We start from the raw sequence: 20,695 nt of genomic DNA, 5'->3' as shown, positions 1-20,695 counted from the left end.
CTTGTGTATCACAGTCCTGACCTACCTAGATATTACACCAATTTTCATGTTTACAGATAACTGAATGTACCTTAGCAAGGACACTAGGCCTAGAAAACCACCCCTTTGAGAGATGAGCCAAGATGTGAAGCACTATTTGCCTGAGAAAATACTCCCCCCCAGTGTTGCTCAGTAATTTACACACACTTCACATATCATTGGAAAGGACACCAAAATTATTTCGTTTTCTCTAAAATTTTCTGCAACACTATGGCACATGAGAATGGTTACAATAGTGAGAGAGAATATATTTTGTGAAAAAAAAGTTGTTGCAAACTATTTCCTAAAATTGCCATAGGGTAAGCAGGACCCAAGATTTAAGATGTTTCCTGCCTGCTTTGATTACCATTTTCCTCTACTGCCAATAAGAAGGATATTGCACATTATTTTTTATAAAAGCATGTGATTTCCAGGAATCTCACCTCATCACGCTGAGCAAAGTCCAAACTTGATTTTAGACAACAGTGAAATTACAATGAAATTGCTAAGCCACATGCATTTATTTTCTGTACCTCAGGCTTCTCTAGTTTTTCTCTCCTCTCTTCCTTCAACCCACTCCACTCTCCTTGCTAGAACCATCAGCCCTGTCCCACCCACTAAGAAAAGATGAAATTTTAAAACAAGTTTCTCAACAGGGATTTTCTGCTTCCCAAATGGAAAAACGCTCCCCCGAGGTCATGTAGCACACACTGGTACCTACACTCCTTTACACAAACAGAAATCATCGATGACCACAATCATTTGACATTAACCACATGTTTACTGTTTGTCTTCAAAACACTAACATTAGCAAAGCCCTGTGAACTCTGTGCCAATCCACCTGCAGGGTCATAAGGAAATTTCCTTAATCACCTCCAGGGCATCTGAGGAGGGAGCCAGGTATGACCCCAAAGGCCTGGGGCAAGGTCCAGATGCACCCAGCACGTTTGAGCTCCATCCCTTCTGCTTGCTGCACTTCTACCACTGTACCTACAACTGGGTCTGGACTAAACGTGGATGTCCTTGAAAGTACTCTGACTTTGCTGAGATACTTGTGCCTCTCAGCAATTCCCAGTCTAGGGAACAGAGAGGCAAGCATACACATCCACCTCCTTTGAATGTATGTATCAAAATGAAAATGGTGCCCTCCTACAAAACTAAGATGATTTGTCTGTTTTTTATCTCAGTCACTAATACGAACAAGTTCACTTAATTTGCTACATGCTGTCTTTTTTGCACAACACCACAACAAAATAGGCTGGGTGTTACTACATTCTTTTTCATACAGGTTTAGGTCTGCATGGCATACAACAGCTTGGTGCTAGGACCAATTTTTCCAAGCTTTCTGAAAAGGATCAGACACATATTCATTGGTTATTTTTCCTTTGTGCTCCAGAAACAAAGTAACTTGATACTACAATAAAATAAATTATCTCATTGAAAAAAAAAAAGGGACAGAGAAAGACATAAAGTTTAAGAACAGAGACATGTCATAGCCTCATTCTATGTATTTGTAAGATATGCAGTAGGCTCCTAAGACAGTGCTTTCCACCATCCTGGCTTCTAAAGTACCGTATGTCCTTTACGAATACACTTCCACTGCTGGGAACCTCAATATTCGGCCTCAGTGAGTCAACAACTAAAAGTCAGACAGTTGTCCTAAATTCTCAGGTAGTTTTGAAAAATAGGAAACACCACACAAGATTATATAACCTAAGTGCAGTACTAACCAGGAGAATGAAAAGAAGAATGAAATTCGTATTCAAATCACAGAGAATTTCAGGCCAAAGTAATAGTCTTACCACTACCAGAGGGCAAAAAAAAAAGCAACTGAGAAATCATACAGAAAATTATAATTGTTTGTTACTTGAAGACTTTCAGTTTCTGAGATTAAGGTACTCTGAAAACAGACAAGATCTAGCACCTCTTTTCTGATAAAAAAATAAAAAATTCCAGGAGAATAAAACCAAGATATATTTGATAACTCACTCTTTTTCCTGTTCTCTGCTTAGAAAAACCAGCCCTCTCCAAATGTTGAGCAGTATATTCTCTCTTTCAAAGTGAGATAGGTTACCTAATCTTCCCAGAGAACAGGCACTTTGATGATCAGTATTTCACTAACACTTTGTAGAGACTAATGACAAAATGCACACCTGCAGCTCTAAACACACATGAATTAAAGGCACTGTATGCCTGCTCCTCTCATATTCAACAGACTGACAGATGGCACAAGGAGATGATTCACCCCTTCAGACAGCATTAACTGTGCTGTGAGATAACACTGAATCACTGTATCCTTCTCAATTAAAAAAAAAAAATTCTCTCTCGCTCCTGACTTCATATATATTATCTATACTGCAAACATATCAACCAACAGATGGATTTCCTGTAGATTCTGCTCTGCAACATTTGGCATAAATACTGATATTGCGAAAGGGTCTGACTTTCACCATACTCCGAGTTGACTCCCTTTGGCCCAATCTACTTCTCTACAGTCATGTCCCTCCCTTCCTTCCCATAAACACACTGCCAAAGAGGCACAAAACCCAATGTTCCTTCTCTGACACGGAAAAAAATGCATCCTTAACTCTATGCTTGTATTTCTCTCTTCTTGTGCATTGTGTTTCTCACTTCTTTTTGTCTTCTTTTGCCTGGCCTTATTGTCTGAGCGTTCATACATGAAATCATGCTCCTAAAGTAGTTTTTAAAGTAATTTGATGAAGATTCAATCCTGGGTATTTTAATTTGTAGGCATGCTGAAGACATGCAAGAATGTTCAAAGTTCATGTGGCAGTCTCCTAAAAGGCTACCATTATCCAGAGTCCAGTAACACAAACAAGACAGTTCTCCAGTCAGAAATGGTTTGCTATGCAAATTACAAGTGATGACTCATGAAGCTTAAGTAAAGATTTATAAACTCCTCCAAAGTCAGTAAATAAATTTAAGAACGAAGTAACTCAGAAGGCTGTAAAGAAGCAATTTTTCTGGGCTCATAAATGCTTATCTGGAAACACAGTTACCCCAGTTTGGGATTTTCTCTGGTGATGACACACTGATTTGCTTTCTCTTCTGAGAAGAGAAAGTAAAATCAGTTTTTTGCTAAGGATAATTGCATAGCTGAGAAATAAATAAATCAATTTATCTTCTTTTCAGATGGAATTTTAATCCAGATGTTTTGGCTTTAATTGTTTAGGTCAGAGGCTCAGCAGGTTACAATCACTAAGCTGTGAGTCGTTGCACTTGGAATTTTAAATAATTAATGAGTAACAGCAGCTGAAATCTGCATGAGAAACATCACCCTGACATAATTATTGTACTTGTGTGATTCTTTAAATATGCTTTCAAGAACTCGTGGCTTGTACTTGAACATTGTCTCATTTTATCTAGATCTTAAGTGTCATGTGCTAATATTGTTTTCCCAATCTTTATCAGGGGTACATTCAAAGCCAATATAGAAACAGTCATTACTGAAAAGAACAACGACAGACCCAGGGGAAAATTTCCACTTGAACATGAGAATGTCCTAAATGTACACAAGACCATTATCTCCCCTTCTTTCATTAAAAAGAAAATCAGATTGTTTATTCCAGGTTAAAAGGAAGACAAAAGTACGTGACAGGCCAAACACTCATTTTTTCAGAATGGTTTTCAAATGGAGTTCACCATTTATCAGTGTACAAATGAAAAAGATAACAAAATCTGGCAATATATCAAAATAATGGAGTGAGAAAATACATGTTTCAATAAGGAGTCTAGCAGTGTATTCACTTCCAATCATGATTACCAAAATACATCTCAAATCCACTATATGATTAAAAGTAAGCTTGTATATAATATTTGCAGCACCCATCCCAAGAGTATCTTGTGTCTGAACAAGATGCACTTGTGAACTGTTTTACTGTTAACTAAATATTTTTTTGAAAAGAAAATGTTGCAAATGCCATAATCTGTGACAGGGTCCACAGCCTGCAGCCAAGAGGGGTTTTCCAGACAATATGCAAAGATAGCAAGGAAGTTCCTTCCCTAAAGGTCTTGCAACATAAGTAGACAAAACACATGACCAGAAGGTAAACCTTTCCCCCATATTACAGATATAGTGCAAAGGCAGAGATAAGTTAAGGAAAATACATTAAAAAATACTTACAGCCCACTTGAGAAACTTTGGCAGGCATTAGAAAATTAAATCCAGAGCTGTAATTCTGAAAACCCGTTCTCAGCTACTACATAATGCCAGCGTTTGTAATCACAACACACACCTCCTTTCTTATTTTACAAGTGCTTTATGGCTTTCAAGTCCTACCATCAGTCATACAAAATAACACTCCAGCTACGATAACACGGCCAAGCAGCTTCACATGATTTTACACTAGAACCCCATCAATATACAATGAGGTTTTTTCTCTCACATCCTAGGTCTTCATTCAGCCAACTTTGCCTCAAACACAGGAAATGTGAACTATCAGGTCCAAGATTATCACAAGACAGAGTGGAAACCACTGCAACAACTCACCCCCTGCCTTTTTTTTCCCCTAAGCAGCTATAGCAGGTCACCCATACCATGAGATAATAGGCTTGTGATTAGCACACTCACACAGGATGTGGGAAACCAGGGATCATTTCAGACGATACTGAAGGCAAAGATCAGTCTGGCTTGATCACAGGATAACTGTGAGTCACCAATGTGATCTGGCAAGGGGAAAATAGATTTAAAAAAAAGACAGACAAACAGACCTACATTGTATTATGAGGGAGTATTTCCAGCTAAGACAGGGAAGAATTAAAGTCATCACACAAGTCACTAGCACAACATCAGCTGAATACACGAACAGTTCTGATCAGCCGTGTCTAACAACATGAATTTTTTACCAGAACAGATGCGAAGATGAGGGAGCAATAGGAACCTATTAGACAGAGAGAAGACTGAAAGCTCATGACATGTCAAGCCTAAGTAAAGCAAAGCTAAGCTAAATGAGTGTTGGAGGAGGAGAAAATACACACTGCCCACATATAAATCTAAACTGGAAGTCAGAATATTTCTAGACATCAGGAGAGCAGCGCTCTGGGAGAACCAGAGGAGAGTACAACACCTAGCTCTGTTGAAGACAGAAATGACCACTGTATTTCAGGGACTGCATGAGTGGTGTGGCTCTTACCATGGCAGGACAGCCCCAAATGACACAGGCCTGGGAATATTTCAATTCATATTTCTGAACAGTGTATCTGGAGTATTGGGATGGGAAGCTGGAGGGAGGTGCAGAGAGGGCCTACCTTTTTCTGAAACTGTTCATATACAGACAACTGACTGTAAAAAAGGATATAATTATCCAAGCCTCAAACAAAAGAAAACCACAAAACCAGCAATACTGTGGGAAAGGGGAAACAGAAATGAAATAGGATAGCTTTTAGCCAGCTGGATCACACTGGCAGGTAGGATACGAGACAAACAGACTTTACTCCCCACTCTGAGCTTCTCCACTTTATCCTGTAAGGGACCAGTGTCAGTATGGGAGAGCTGTAACTCTCTCTGCACTAAGACACGGATTTACTGAAGCAAGGGAACATGACTCCTGCTCAACTGCCTCTACCTTGGCAGCCTGCTCCTTGCAGCAGGAAACACAGGTCTGAACCCTTTGGGAAAGAGCTGGAGCTATCTCCATCCCAACCACAGCACAGCAGGGTCTTGGCTAACCAGCTCTTCTGCAAGTTTGTGAGCAGTGGCCCTCAGGGAACATTTGTGAGACACACACAAAGTCCACCTCTGCCCTCCGCAGCTCTGGGAATTGGAACAGCAGTGAAACACACTTTGTTTGGACGGATACTGACCTTCAGGAGCCTTTGCTCATTGGTTACGTCGGATAATATTCTGAGACATCTAATTCTGAGCACCAGATACAACAGGGGTTTCATACAGGGCTCTGCAAGTTTCTTTTACCCTTTTCCCAAACCATTCACAAATCAACTGCTCGTAACATTCCTCTAAGACTATATTCCAAAAGAGTCCTTTAAAATCCCCTCCTCAAAAACTCTGCAGTAAACACTCCTCCATGGAAATGCAACAACAAGAAATAGTTCCACAGTCTGTGACTGAACCTTTATATCACATACGCATAGAACAAATTATATAACAAACTCTTCCAGCAATTTGTTTGTGCATCTCATCATTAACTCAATCCATAAAAGTGCTTCTCATTCCACACCTTAAGAGAGTTAAAACCTCTCAGAAATGCTTAAATATTTAGCTGCAGGTTTGTCTGAATTCTTTATTTCTTACCTCAAACAATATCTCCACCCAACCTACTACCATCTCACTCTTAATTCACCTACAGCACTTTCAACAACAACTACTCATGGCATAAATACAGTCATTAATACAAGTTACTATACCTGAGTCAAAACCTGTCATTTAACATTCACATGAGTTAGCTATGAGTGAAAGCAACGGGTTTTTTATTTAACATAGCATCATGCTTAAACCAGCTTTTACTGAATTGCAAGCAATTAAGTTATACCAATAGGTTTTAGCTGACTTATAATACATTTTTAAGTGGAAATTCAGCTATTTAAGATAACAGTTATGATAGGTTTGAGATGTTACAGCTAGAGTCTTTCACTTCCAAATGAATAATCCCTTCTTTATTTCAATATTGCCCCACTGTGGTCCTTTATATTTAGTCTGTAGAATTTTAAGACCTTAAAATAATTCTGAATGACCAAACCTGTCTCTATTAAGCTAATGCTACTGTTTTCATCACTGCCTTATTTTAGTCCATCCAGTAACATTAATGCATTACTGTTGATAGGTAAGTATCCATTAGTAAATCCATTCCCCATTTGGTATTTGAGCATCTGCCAAAATTAAAGCCAGTTTCCAAAACAAAAATACAGCAATGCCAGGGCCAAAAAAAACAAAAACAAAAACAAAAAAACAAACAAAAAAAAACAAACAAAAAAAAAAAAAAAAACAAAAAAAAACCACAAAAAAAAACCCCAAAAAAAACCCCAAAAAAAACAAAAAAAAAACCAAAACAAAAAACAAAACAAAAAAAAAAAAAACAAAACCAAAAAAAACTGTTTTCCCCATTCACTATCTTGAAGCACACAATATTCACTCAGAAAAAAACACAGCTCCACCCCCTAAAACCACAGGCTTCATAGCATATAGCAAGGATGTTTAAAAACACAAGCTAAAAGCACTCCAGACTTTGTATGTTTGAAGCTAAGCAAAGTGGAAAGCAATTATCACTAGAACTGTTTTGAGGTTTTTTTTAACAGAGTTGCATGTAAACATTTCATCAGTTTGGACACATCAGAGTGCACTTTTTTCACTTTTATATTCAATTAGTCATGCACAGAAGTTTCTCTTATCTTGCCAAGTACATAATATAAATAGTAAGTCCTAAAGCACTTAAAATGTCACCAGATATTGGTGGTCTGCTAAAATGGAGGAGGATTGCAGATCATACCACAAATGCTCTCTCAAATCTCACATGGGGAAAAGGTGTAAGCAGACAATAACAGACTCAGATGCACAATGATGCCAGGTCCAGTGGGACTGGAACATGCACAGGTTGATGAACAGGAGGTGTCACAACTTTGCAGAAACAAAGGCACCTAATAATTTTGGTGCCAATTACTATTTCGCTCATTTCATGTCATAACTCTCTGGCAATACAATTACCTTGCCCATCACTTGCTTACCATCTGCCCATTGAAAATTGTCCATACCCAAACATAATCTAGAATATATAATTTTCCACAAAAGAGGTGGGTTTTTTTCCAAGCTCCACCCCCACAACCTGCCTGATCTTATACTGCAAATACAGAACTTGAAAGCAGAAGGAGATCTTCTCTCTTGGCCAGAAACTCGCCATACATGTCCCACTGCAATGCTACTCAGCTTTCTCTTCTGTCTGAAGTACAATTTCTTGCCTCCCAACAAAATACAAATAAAAATAACTTCAAATATTTCTGAATTGCAGCAATCTTTAAATTGAGAAAACTGAAAACGCTTAAGAAGATACATGACAAGCAACTTATTTAACTGACACTACAGGAGTTTTATACAAACAAAATAAGCTGGAATTCAGTCAACATATTCTAAGTCAATGCCTCCCTTAATCAATCAAAAAAAATCACAAAATGACTCAATACCATGAAAGGACATATACAGAATAACTTTTTAATATGTTTATTATCTATTTAAAAATCAGTGTGCCAACAAACCGTAATGTCTTAAAATCTTGCTTTCATTTGATCTTACTTATTTAGGTGGTCTTTCCTTATACAAGAAAGCCCATTGAAGAATGACGTATTTTTTTGTATCAGGAAGACGTTGCAAAACCGGTTTTTATGCTTTTGTGTGCCAGTATTATTGCTGTAATGCATGAATGATTATGAAATTACTTAACTGCCTTCTTTCCAAAGCCCTGGTTTTTCCTCTCAGGTTAAAGTACACAGCTAGCTGATTGTGAAATACATTTAATCATTTGTCCATTTCCACATGTAATATTCTACAAATACTGTATTTGCATGTTAATCTTTTATTTGAAAAACTGAAATATTTACTAAACTGAACAAGAAGAAAATGTGATTTTACACTTCACAAGTAAAGCATAAAATCAGATTCCAAAAATGTGAGAGAGACAGGCATTATATATAAAAGTAAGAACTTAGATACCTAAAATTTACTATAGAAGTACCATTTACTACTTATCATTTGGCATTTGACTTTTTCCCCTATATGCATTTTTCGGTCTCAATTTAGAAAACGCCAGTATGATTTTGGAATACACGTAAGATTGGGTTAAAATACTGACAATGATTTGCCAACAATTATGATCTTTTTCCTAAAGCATTGAAGTCTTACTGCAATTAAACACTACTGGAAGCATTAAAATAATGAACTAATTATACCTGCCATTCAAAACATATTATGAATACTGTATTTCTGATTAATTCACTGCTGATTAGATGGTTACTAAAACATTTCTAAATTGCAGAATGTAACTCTTACAATCAATTCAGCTACTGCTCCTTCAGAAATGTTTTATTAAATATATTTGTAACCTTACTCTGAAGTGGCTTTTCAGGTCCTAAAAAATAATGCAATTAATAAAAATTAATATCTAAATGTACAGTTCTATACAGGACAAAACAAAGGACAATTATCATCACGTGACAAAATTATTTTGATACATGATGAACTATGTGGAGCAATAGCTGTTCATCAAAAACAGAAGTCGGAAAATTAAGCATCTGAACTAGTAAGGCAAGTGGTGCTAATGATAAGATCTGAGAAAGACTGAATTCCCCAATAAGTCATTGTGAACTCACTATTTCATGCTATCAGGTTAAATTTCTCTGCTTCTTACTATGTGCAAAGCAAGCAAGTCTCAGTTTTACTGTGGATCTTACTGCATTTGCTGGTGTTTTCTAAAGACCACCTAAAATTATGAGTAATAAGGGAGTATCAAAAGAGTGATTAGCAGAAAAAAAAGCCATGACATAATTAGAGAAGCTGTAAAAGCAGATTAAAAGTAGCAAGAAAACAAAAAAAAAAAGCAAACAACTCTCCCCCCCCCAAAAAAAAACCAAACCAAGCTTTAAATGCATATCAGAAAGCAAATACAGTTTTTTCACACACCCTGACACTTGCATATGCAATACTTTTACTGTCAAGCTAATGGAACTAAATCAATACAAAAGAGAACCCAGGGCAAAGCCCATTGGCTTTAAAAAGATCACCAATATAATCATTAACATGCATTAGATCAAGCCAAAATAATTATTAAACTTACTGTCACTTTTGCTGTCACCTTCTTATTTTGTAAATTCCTCACACACACAGGGAGCAAGAATCACTTTAGAAGCAACATCCTGTTCCTAACAAACTTGTTACCCCAGGTCACATGAAGTCCCAGCTTATTCATCACCACATTCCCAAAGAGGCAGGTGCTCCATCCTGTGACCAGCACGCACTCATCACCTACAGATGGAGAGCAGCATCCAGAAAAGAAAAGCAGCAGAGGGATTATGCACAGGTGACCAGTTACCAAGTCTGAGGGATGGCTAGGAAAGAAAACATCACAGTCCAGCCAACTTTCATTGTTTGTTAATCTGCTTCCACAGTATGTTTAGACATATGCCTGCCTGGATGTCATTTCTGGGCATATTAAAGAGAATATGGTCATTGGAAATCACCAGGATGGATTTACAGAGGTTAAATAATGCCTAACCAATATGATTGCCTTCTGTCATAAAATGACAGGATTTGTGAATGAGAGATCACTGGAGTCGCCCGCCTTCATTTCAGGAATACTTAACAATGTCTCCTGCATCATCTTTGCACCAAACCTGATCCAAGTTACAGCATGGATGGGTAAACTACTAGCTGATAAAAAAGCCCAAAGATCTCTATCATAAGCCAAAACAGCAGCTCTTAATGGTTTAGTATCAGCCTATGGTCATAAAGTGAATAGGCTGGGCACCCAATCCTGTTTAATTTCCTTTACAGTAATCTTGCAGAGCAGACTCTAAGTCTGCAAACACTACATTTACGGGTGTAGAAGACAGGGTTGCCATTCAGAATAACTTAGATATGGCAAACAAAAATGTCATGGTAGCATAGCCTGAAAACCAACTTTGGGGGAGCAGCTCCCCCAAAAACAAGCTGGAGGTCCTGGCAAGACATGAATCAGCCCTCCACCTGGCAGCAAGGACAGCCAAAAGCTTCCCAGGCTTTGGAAATTGAAGCACAGCCAGTGGACTGAGGGAAGCAATTGTTCTGCTTCATGCACAATCCACTTCTCTGGTATCTGCACTACCAGGTCTGCTCGTGGATCCACATTATCAAATGTCAACAGGAACAAGTTCAGTGGGAGGCCACAAAGACAGCTGTCAGCTGGAACACATGTCCTGTGAGGAGAGGCTGAAGACACTGGGATTGTTCAGCCTGGAGAAAGCTTTGGAGCACCTAGCATCAAATTTTCAATATCTGAAAGTAAATTATAAAAATGATGAGGCCAGGCTTTTCATCAAGGTGCACGGAGGCAGAACAACATCAACTGTGATCTGGGAAGTTGTAAATATGTATTAGGTAAGGGGAAAAGAAACACAGTTCCTAGTGGCAGGATATAAACTGAGGTTAGGAATTCTGAATATGATGCTACTCAGTGCTTTACCACGTAACTCCATTAAGACAAGGAGCATACTTTTGTTGTTGCTCTGTGCTGTTTGTGGCCTCACTAAGGCCTAATGGACAAAATATTACTCACAGAGATGAAACATGCAAGCCACTTATAGTAAAAGGCCAATTATGTTGCAAAGTAGTTTTCATTACTTCTTTCTCACTCTTTCCAGAGGCATAAAAAATTATTACTCGTGGCTATAATTTCAGCCCTCAGTTGGAACCAAATATCTTCCTATGGTGCTTTCATTAATAAAGAAAGTTGTGGCATTCAGGAGCTAGTATTAAGGGGGGAGGAGGGGGGAAACAAACAACCAGAAAAAACCCCAAACCCAATAACCAAACCACATACAAAGTGTTTTACCACTGGAGGAGGAGAAGAATGAGGTATTTCACAACCTACTCTACACGTTGGCCAAAGTTTAAGATCAGCTTTTCAACTCCAATAGCCCTGCTGCTCAGTCGAAAAGCACCTACTAAAATTTCCATAAAAGCAACAATTTTTCCATGTGAGTCTATTATGGGTTATTTCCCATTTGACAAGAGTATCTTTCTGAAGAACAAAACCAAAGCCAAATTACTGCCTATCCTCCAGGTGAACAGCGCTGAGTCAGACCATGCTGATGAAAGCTGTGCAGAAACTTATGTGCATCTCTTTACCAGAACAAGTCAGGGCAAGGAAATAGCACAGATAAAAGATAACACAAAATACGAGTCAGGGAGTTTCTATTTGTAGAAGCTCTGCACTTCGGGGAGAAGTCCCTCAGTAACTTCCAACATTTGAGGAAAGAATCTAAAAGCAATAGACTCAGTAAGACCCAAAGCACAAGATAATTGCAATTTTTCTCCTTTAAGTCAGTCCCAATTATTTGAGCATGTATATTAAGCTTAAAAACAGCTACAAAAAAATCGGCCTTCTTTCTACTTTCAGAAAAATAAAAGGAGCGTTAGCACCAAGGCTGATTTAAGAAATGTGGAAAGGTTCTGCTTATATCACCAATTTTGTTAATACATGAAGCACAACAGGCAACCACTTTCAAAACAGTTTGCCACTGTTCTTTCATCAGCCTTCCAGGCATTGTGGTTTTTTTCTTTTAAGTTAAGCAATGTAGAGATGAAAATGCTTGGAATCAAACTGCTTACTATTTTTCAGTGACCATTTCACTGAAGAGACAAATTAAAATGGGATCGCAGTGTAACTTGACAGTGGATTTTAGTAATTCATAGGATTACGAGTTTTACTCCAATTTTAGATCTCCAGAATGGTGTGAACTATCAAAACATTACAAATGCAACACAACAGGTGTCTGAAAGTTTCTTATTAAAATGATTATATCATTCTTTATGGATAAAGCTCCAAGGCACACAGGAATCCCCAAAGTTACTGTTCTGCATTGTTTCAACCATATTTTATCCCATATCACAGAACTACTGGAAACATAGGCCAGTTATTTTCCTTCATTTGGTTTTAGACTTTGCTGTCATAATTTTCAGTATAACAGGTCGTTTCTGGACACAAACTTGTACAACCATCCTCCACAAAAAAAAAAAAAAAAAAAAAAAGATCCAGCATATGCACAAATCTGCCATAATTTCTTATGTACCTTCTTAACGCTCTAAGGGACAAGTATAGTATTTTATTTTAAACACTCTAAGTTCTGTCAGATAATATTCCAACACTGCTTTTCATCCAGAGAACTAAAAAGATCTGACAAGGGAGTTTAACTAAGGACTCATGTTTTTAGAATTAGAAGAGCAATGCTGACATCCAGGAAACAACAATGTTACAATGTTGGAGAAGGATAACTGAAAAGCATTACAATACATTAGACAACATCACAGAACAGTGTTTTGCTATTATCCAAGATATTGTAGATGATATGGAACTTCCACCCCCATAAGCTGATAAGTCTTTTCTGAGATGAACTGAAAGTCTAGGTAATTGAGGAATTTGTCATAAACTGCAGGAATACTTCCTGGGAGTGGGTACTTTAGGAAGCCAATAGAAGTCCTAAATATATATATTATTACATAAATTAGTCAGGAGAAAATGGCAACAAGGGGATATGTTGATGTTGACGTACCTACAGGTGTAGGTACAGATTTGAAGGGCAGAGGACAGCAAAAGCTGTCACTGGGATCTGCAGAATTGCTGCACTAAAAAAAAAATGTCTAGGCCTGATCTTCAAGCCTGAGGAATGAGAGATTTGGCCAGCTGTGTGGACAAGGTGTAGGTGATACAAAGTGATATTGTTAAGCTGGTGAGGAAGAAGATCTGAGGAGACAGCAAAAACCATCTTGACCACTTTAATCCAACAAACCAACATTACCAACTTGAACCCACCCTTCCTCACTCAGTTTATCCACCTGAAATCTATCAAGGAAATCTAGGAAAGTCAATGATACAAAAATTACAGGACAACTGTCCTTAGGACTCCAAGGCTATTGCTATATTGGAAACTATGATTTTACTATGGCAGTTTTAACACCTTAAGCCCACAGATGAACAAACCTCATGACTGGCCTTTTACCACTATATCACACTTCAGCAAGAACAGATGAAGCACATACACTGACATGCCCAGAACAGATGAAGCAGCTGTACATTATCCCCCAGAAGACCTTTGAATAACCAGAATACAACTGCCTTCTAATCCGGAAATTATCCCAGCCCAATTTATAACTGCAAAGAAACAAAGCCCAAAAAAACTGGCAGGGCACTGCCAACACAATAGCTGTATTTCATGACTTTTCCAATCTTCAGAGAAAAAAATATATGTCCATTGAGATGACAAGCTGTTATTGCACTATAAGAATCCTTGATCTAACTTAATCCATTACATATCACCATTATTTTTCATGGTCTTTCATGTATTCAAAAGACCAGTCAGAAAAACTGGTTCAAAAATGCAGCCAGAATGGCTTTATATGTGTCTGGTAGTACTGATCTCTCACACTGATAAGCCTCTCTTCCAAGTATCTGAATTCCAGTGATAGCTATGAATTGTCTAACTGCATCATTTTACCTGAATTTTGAGACTTCTGAGTAAGAAGTAAGCTAAGAACAAACAGATTTTGACTTGTGAGCCACCAATTTCAACTCTTTAGCAGAAGTCAAAGATAATGCACCAGGTAGACACACAAAAAAATACACTACATGCCTAAATTAATTTCAGAAATATAACACCAGATTCCCCTCAGCTGTTAATTTCACCAACCTGGAAGGACCTGAATTTAAACATTTCCAAACGTTTAAACTTTCCCAAGTGTAAAAAAATAAATACTAAGAATTTCAATGACACGCTAAGAAATTTTACAAGTGTTGGAACAAAATACCAAAAAAAGTCAGATTAAAAAAAACAACTTTTCTTCGAACATGCAAAACAAATGTAGTACAGCTGATACATTATCAAAAAATGCTCAGATTTTAAGAAAAAATAATATAAAGCCCACTATTTTACCTTCAGTCATTGTATATTCAAAAAAAAATCTGACTTGATCAGTCTTTTCGTATTTATTATTTCCTTGTTTCTCCCCTTTGAAAGGACTTCCAAAAGCTCAAAGGGGGAAAAAAAGGTAAAATAAAAAGCAATATTTAAGTAAATATTTAGAAAACTAACTTCCTCGCTGAGTAACTTCAAAATCACTTCAGGACAGAAGCGAAAAAAAAAAACTGTCTGAAAATTTCCATGTTATTTCTTGTTTTTCTCTCACGTGCCTTTTGTGTGGGCTTTCCTGGATTATGTCCAAGATTTACAGCTATTCCAAGAACAGAACTGGGATTTCACAGTTACTGCAACTGATGCAAGAAGCCTCATAGGAATGATCTCACTCTGTATTAACCAGAGTTCTCTACTTATTTTTAACAGAGCATTTTGACAAGCATAAAGCTTCTTTCAGAATATGAAAGCTGAAAAATATTAAAATCTGAATACTGTTATCAGGAACTGTTTAAGTGTCTCCTATTCAGGAATTCTTTAGCTAATAACAAATGTTCATAATAGATTCTGAATCCTTTAAAGAAAACGTAGTAAGTTGTGTGCCAATCTCTACAAGAAATAGTTATACCCAGGATGATCAACCTTTTACAAAAGGGTCAGAGAAATGTCTCAAATAAGAAGATGAGGCGTAGAAAGTTGATGAGAGTGGCTGATATATTTCCTGAACATCTAGAAGAAGTGTTTTTAAAAACCCAAAGGCCAAACTCTGGAAACCGCTGGCAAAGCAAGAAAACATGAGTATAATTTCTTTTTTAAAGAAGTTAATGAAATTGTTAATCAAAATTAACTCGTAACATCAAAAATTATTTACTACTATGTCCAAAAGTTCATTTGACACAAGGATTCAAACAGGAGTACATGTGATATTTGTGGTGATTGGACTGAAGAAGACATTTCTTCATGCACTTTTAATATAAGAAAACAACCAGAGAAATGAACATAGAAAATCCATAGTCATCTGAATGACATTATTAAGTAAAGACAATCTACAACTAATTGTGACATAGCCTTTATTTAATGTCATTGAATACATAAGATTAAGCACTATCACTGTCTCCCTGGGGAAAGCCATCAATGAAGTTCTGTGCAATTCTTTCTGACCATAGCTTAGCATAACTAAGAATACTTTGTCTAAAGTCTCACATTGGCAAAACCCTTAGAGAACTGTGTTTCAGTTGTGGCATCTTCACTTGGGGCTTAGTCAGCACCAGCCCTCTGTGCTCCTTTGGCTCACAGGTTGTCTCCTGGGGCTGAGGACAACCTGCCTGCAGAATGACCAGCACAGCCAGAGCCAAGCCGTGGCTGAAGGCTACACTGACACAGCTCTAATGTCATCTCCACTGCAGCCAGCCACTACTGCCTTGGGCAACTGCACCAACTTGTTCATTTTATATCAATTCTTTAATTAGGTCCAAATCAAGCGCTCTATGCAGAAGGCTGAACGCCCTGGAAAACAGATATTAACATAAGAAACATGCAAATAAAGGACAGGAGTTACCTGTCTGAAATTCCAGTTGTGCTAGTGATTTGAGCACTCAAGCTCTAAAGCATATATCCTTTTTCTGATTCTTCTTCTATTGGCTGCTAACTTTTCTTTTTATTTCATATAAATTCAGGCTTCTTCAGAAATTACAATGTGCTACTGATTTTTTCTTGGAAGCCTCTAACAATTCTGGACACCTTTCTGTCTTCAACAGAGTACTTTAAAGAATCTAGAAAAATCCCTGTTTTATAAAAGATTATCAGCTGTCTGTATTTAAAACAGCAGTTCCTGACCTGCTGCTCTTCATCACAGCTGTCCTTTATTTAAGAGCCTCACCTCAGGAAACAAAGATAACAGTTTCAACCTGATGTCTTGCCTGAAAGAAAAATAATTCAGGTAATTAAATACCACAGGAAGGAGCACTCCACCAGTGATCCAGAAGACTCTGCTGTTCTTTAATCCATGGCAGAGTTTATACTTTAACCTGTATGCAAGATCAGAGTCTTAGACTGCAAACCTTCCAGCCTTCTCCTCATTAAACATTAGTTATGCTTTTAGTACTTCAGCCAAAAATATGAGATTTCATCCACATTGCTTCAAGTAAGCATGAGATGTATATTTCAGCTTATTTGGCCTTCTCTCGACAGTTTATAATGCGTTTCTTCTGTCACAAAAATAATGTAGCAGAGCAATGAGAGCCTAAATTATATGTTCTATTTGAGGGAATAAATAACCAAAGTGGCTTTTTCAACCATATGGGTAATTTATATCATGTATTGAATAAGCCATCACAAAAAGAACAAACAAGAAATTTCTGGATACACAACAGCAGGGACACTCAGTCGGGTTGCTCTCTTGCCTCATCTCACCATTACCACTTTATGTACCTTCATTTGTCATCTAGCACACCACCAACACTCATCTTCTCAAACTCTCAGAACTGAAAAGAACTGGATGTAAGTCCCAGTTATGCTATCAATTCCTGGGGTGACCAATATCATCTCGGTTGTTATCAAGCCTTAAAAACAGGTATAATCCTCCTCTGCATATGCAGGATACTCTTGAGTTGATAACTTCTAGAATTCTGACAAGCTTGTCTTTAATGAGGATGTAAGGCTCTAGGTGTCATATGGGAGCTGGCATAATGAGAAACAAATCCCAATGCAAGAACAATTCTGTCATGAAATTTTTCACAAATGCACAAAATTAGACAATTATAAATATGAAACTATTATTAAGTAATATGCTCCATTTTCTATCATTAAGGGTCTGCGGTGAGCTAAAATTTATCACAATATTAACTGTAACAACCTTATTTATATTAATTACTATGATAGAACAGGGGCTTTGAAAGTCTGTGAACATTATTCAGCTATACAGAATGGCATAAACTCCATTTCTGTTCTTAATTCTCTACTTAGAAATTCAGTGAAGCTGACTGTAAGTTGTATTCATGTCCTTCTCCCAATCAGTGAAAATTAATTCAAATCTATTTCTTTAAGACACCACTCTTTGCCTTTTTCTTTTCATTATAAATATCAAGCTTTATTTTAGATGTATTATCTCAGAGCCTAATGCATGAACACCACTTGGAAAATTAATATCCCTCAATATAACTCCTATGCACGGGCCTTTGCAAACAAAAACTTGCCCTCTGACCATCTTATCAGTGATTAATATCTGTAGAATACTTCATCTGGTTACCTATTTCCTCAGAGACTGAAAAAACTACTGTATAATATCAAAGAAAGAACAACAAACTTTGTGTTGTTCAAGAACAAAGGCAACTCTTCTACCCATGGGAGTGCTTGAGCCATAACTGCCTGGAGACAGCATTCTAGGGAAGCATCAGTGCAAGCTTTTCCTTTCCTGGTCCTCTTTGGGTGCTACCAGTAGAAACTTGGGTATAGCCTGGTATGGCATTTGTAATATTCTCATTCATGCTCTTTAGAACGATTCTGAATGCAACCAGTGACAGACAGAACCAATGTAACCCACAATCCATGATGCTCAAGAGCTTTGATGGACCCACACCACTTATTATTAGCTGCTCTAAGACCATTTAAGAATTTTAGAGAACTGTTTAGAACTGCTTCCTACTTTACTGCCAAGAGTAGTCAAATCATTAACATAAACCTGTTACTATTTACCTTGACTGACAGGGAGCACTTCATCATCCTTCCAGCCAGGTATTTCAAGCCTTTATACACAATCACCCACAACCTAGAGGTTAACTTGTTACTATCTGTGAGCTGTCAGTACTCCACAACAAAAAAAATTATATTAGTCTCAGCTCTTTAACAATGATTAGTGGATATAACAGAAGTAAAACAGTGCAATATACATGCTATCACTCCTGATCACCTGAGACTCAACTCTGGTTCCACTGAGGAGGAGGAAACCTTCTGTTTCTCCACAAGAATTCGTTATTTTCCCAGTGTCTTCATATTATTTCAATCAGCTTTACTTCAAACACAGCATCGAATATACTGAAGGGCAAAGGCGGTGCACACAGGAAATACTATCAGGATGGACCTACTTAAAATTACAAAAACACATGTTTACATTCTTCCCGAGGCAAATCATGCAGCGATTCTTAAGAAGTCCCGCACAAGCGTACTCAGGCACGGAGAGTACAGCCTTTGCTATCGGCACAGCTCATCACACACGGAGACACAGTTACCCCAAACACCGCCAAACCCTCCCCGGCAAGCGCACAGCCCTGGCGCATCCCAATCACGGCAACTTCCAACCGAGCCCAGCCGAGCCGGAGAGAGCGGAGGAGGCGGCGGGTCCCGGGGCGCTCCACAGGAGTGTCCCAGCGGCACCTCGGAGGCACCGCAGCCCTCCCGTGCGCACCTTTCCCAGGGAAATCTCAGGAAATCCCTGCAGGAGCGCCCAGCCGCGCAGGGGGCAGCGCTGGGATCGCGGCGAGGACAGCACCTGCCCCGCTCCTCTCCGCCAGCGCCTCTCCCGCGCCTTGGCCCCGTGAAGTGGGGGGAAAAAAACACAACAAAACAAAACAGAAAAAGGAGAACTTGTCCGTTTCGGCGTAAGGCTCCGGCACAGCCGTGATGTGAAACCGGAAGGCACGGCACGGACTCGGGGCCTCCCGCCCGGTTATGTAAGGCACGGCCGCCCCGACGGAGGGGGAGCCCCGCGCCCCTGGCAGACACCTGCGGGGACCGGGCAGCAGCGCCTGCCCTGCCCTGCCCTCCCTTCCTCCCTCCCTCCCTGCCCGCCCAGCACCGCTCGCCTGCTCCGCAGGTACCTGTCCCGCGGGCGGGATCCCTCCCCGGAGGGAGCCCGGGGCCACCTACCGCTGCCACCTGCCCCAGGTGTCCCGCAGCGCCGCACAGGTGTCCTCCGCCGAGGAGCACGGGGCGCGGGCTCACACGGCCAGAAAGAAGAGAAACAAGCCGAAGGGCTGCCCGCCCTCCGCCGCCCCGGGGGAGTCGCTCGCTCTGCCGCCTCCTTCCCGGAGCACAACAACAACAAACACGGCGGAGCGGAGCGCAGCGTGCGGGGCGGGCACAGCCCTGGAGCCGCCGGGGCTGGGGAGGCCCCGGCTGCCCCTCTCCCCTCCCCTCCGCGAAGCCGCCCGGACAGAGAAAAAAAAAAAAAAAACACTCTTAAATTATTATTATTATTATTATTAATAATAATAATAATAATAATAATAATAATATTAGTAAATCCCAACGCACCCGGCGTATCCTCCTGGGCTGCGGCGCTCCGGGGGCTGCATGCGAGAGGGCAGCGCACACGCACCCGCCGCCCACCGGGAGCGGCGGCCAGGTGAGGGGAGAGGCAGGGATGGAGCAGGAAGGGGAGAACCTCCGTTCTGCGCTCAGGAGCGCTCGTGGGTCCCTCCCGCCGCCACACAGCCGCGCCTCCTCCGGCGGCAGAGCCGGGAGCTGCCCCCGCTCGGTGCCAGCGCCGTGTGGCTTGTTCCCTTGCTCCTTCCTGATCCCAGCCCTCCCTTTGGAAGCCCGGCTGTCCCCCGGTACCTGCGCGGGAGGTGCGCCCGGCAGCCGCGCCCCGCCGCTCGCCCGCCCGCCCCTCGGCAACCAGGAAGGAGCAGCGGGCGAGCTCCCACCGGCGGAGGCGGGCAGGGAAGGGCAGGGAAGGGCAGGGACCCGTTAGCCCCGCGGGGCTCAAGCTGAGAAAGGGACGCAAGTAGCTCTGGGCCACTGAGAGCTGCGTTTGGCCACGGTCTCAGCGAGCGGTGGCAACCTGCCTGCATGCCCGCCCTGCCCGCCCGGGGCTGGCTGCCGTGGGCCGGTAACTTCCTCCCATAACTGGGGTTACTGGGATCCTGATACATCTGATTCCCGGGGGGTGGCGGGAGGGGTCGGCAAAGGGACCTGCAGTTTCAGACTCAAAGTCACACACCCGCAATAGACACCGGGTATCGCCGAGCTCTGCCTGCTCCGAGGCCCACGGCACATCTCGCTGTTCCAACGGGAATCACACGCTGACCCATGGACATCCTGGAGCCCAGGAGCC

General features: G+C 40.2%; 1 protein-coding gene across 5 annotated transcripts in view; it reads right to left on the bottom strand.

Annotated features, from left to right (window-relative positions):
* The window catches only part of MBP (myelin basic protein), a 107,596-nt gene extending 87,387 nt beyond the window's left edge, over nucleotides 1–20,209 (bottom strand). For 3 of the 5 annotated variants that reach the window (XM_088172366.1, XM_014875158.2, XM_014875159.2), the window contains exon 1: nucleotides 19,507–19,688. The gene's annotated coding sequence lies outside the window, so the exon portion shown is untranslated. Of the gene's footprint in view, nucleotides 1–19,457; nucleotides 19,689–19,893 lie in introns of those variants that run through there. The other 2 variants (XM_088172374.1, XM_088172379.1) reach the window with 2 other exon arrangements.
* Nucleotides 20,210–20,695: the final 486 nt, after the last annotated feature.

This window comes from Sturnus vulgaris, chromosome 1 (genome assembly GCF_052056855.1).
Source record: "Sturnus vulgaris isolate bStuVul1 chromosome 1, bStuVul1.hap1, whole genome shotgun sequence".
Lineage (NCBI taxonomy): Eukaryota > Metazoa > Chordata > Aves > Passeriformes > Sturnidae > Sturnus > Sturnus vulgaris.
The sequence above is the reverse complement of the archived record's forward strand: the minus strand, read 5'-3'. Positions and strand labels throughout refer to the sequence as shown.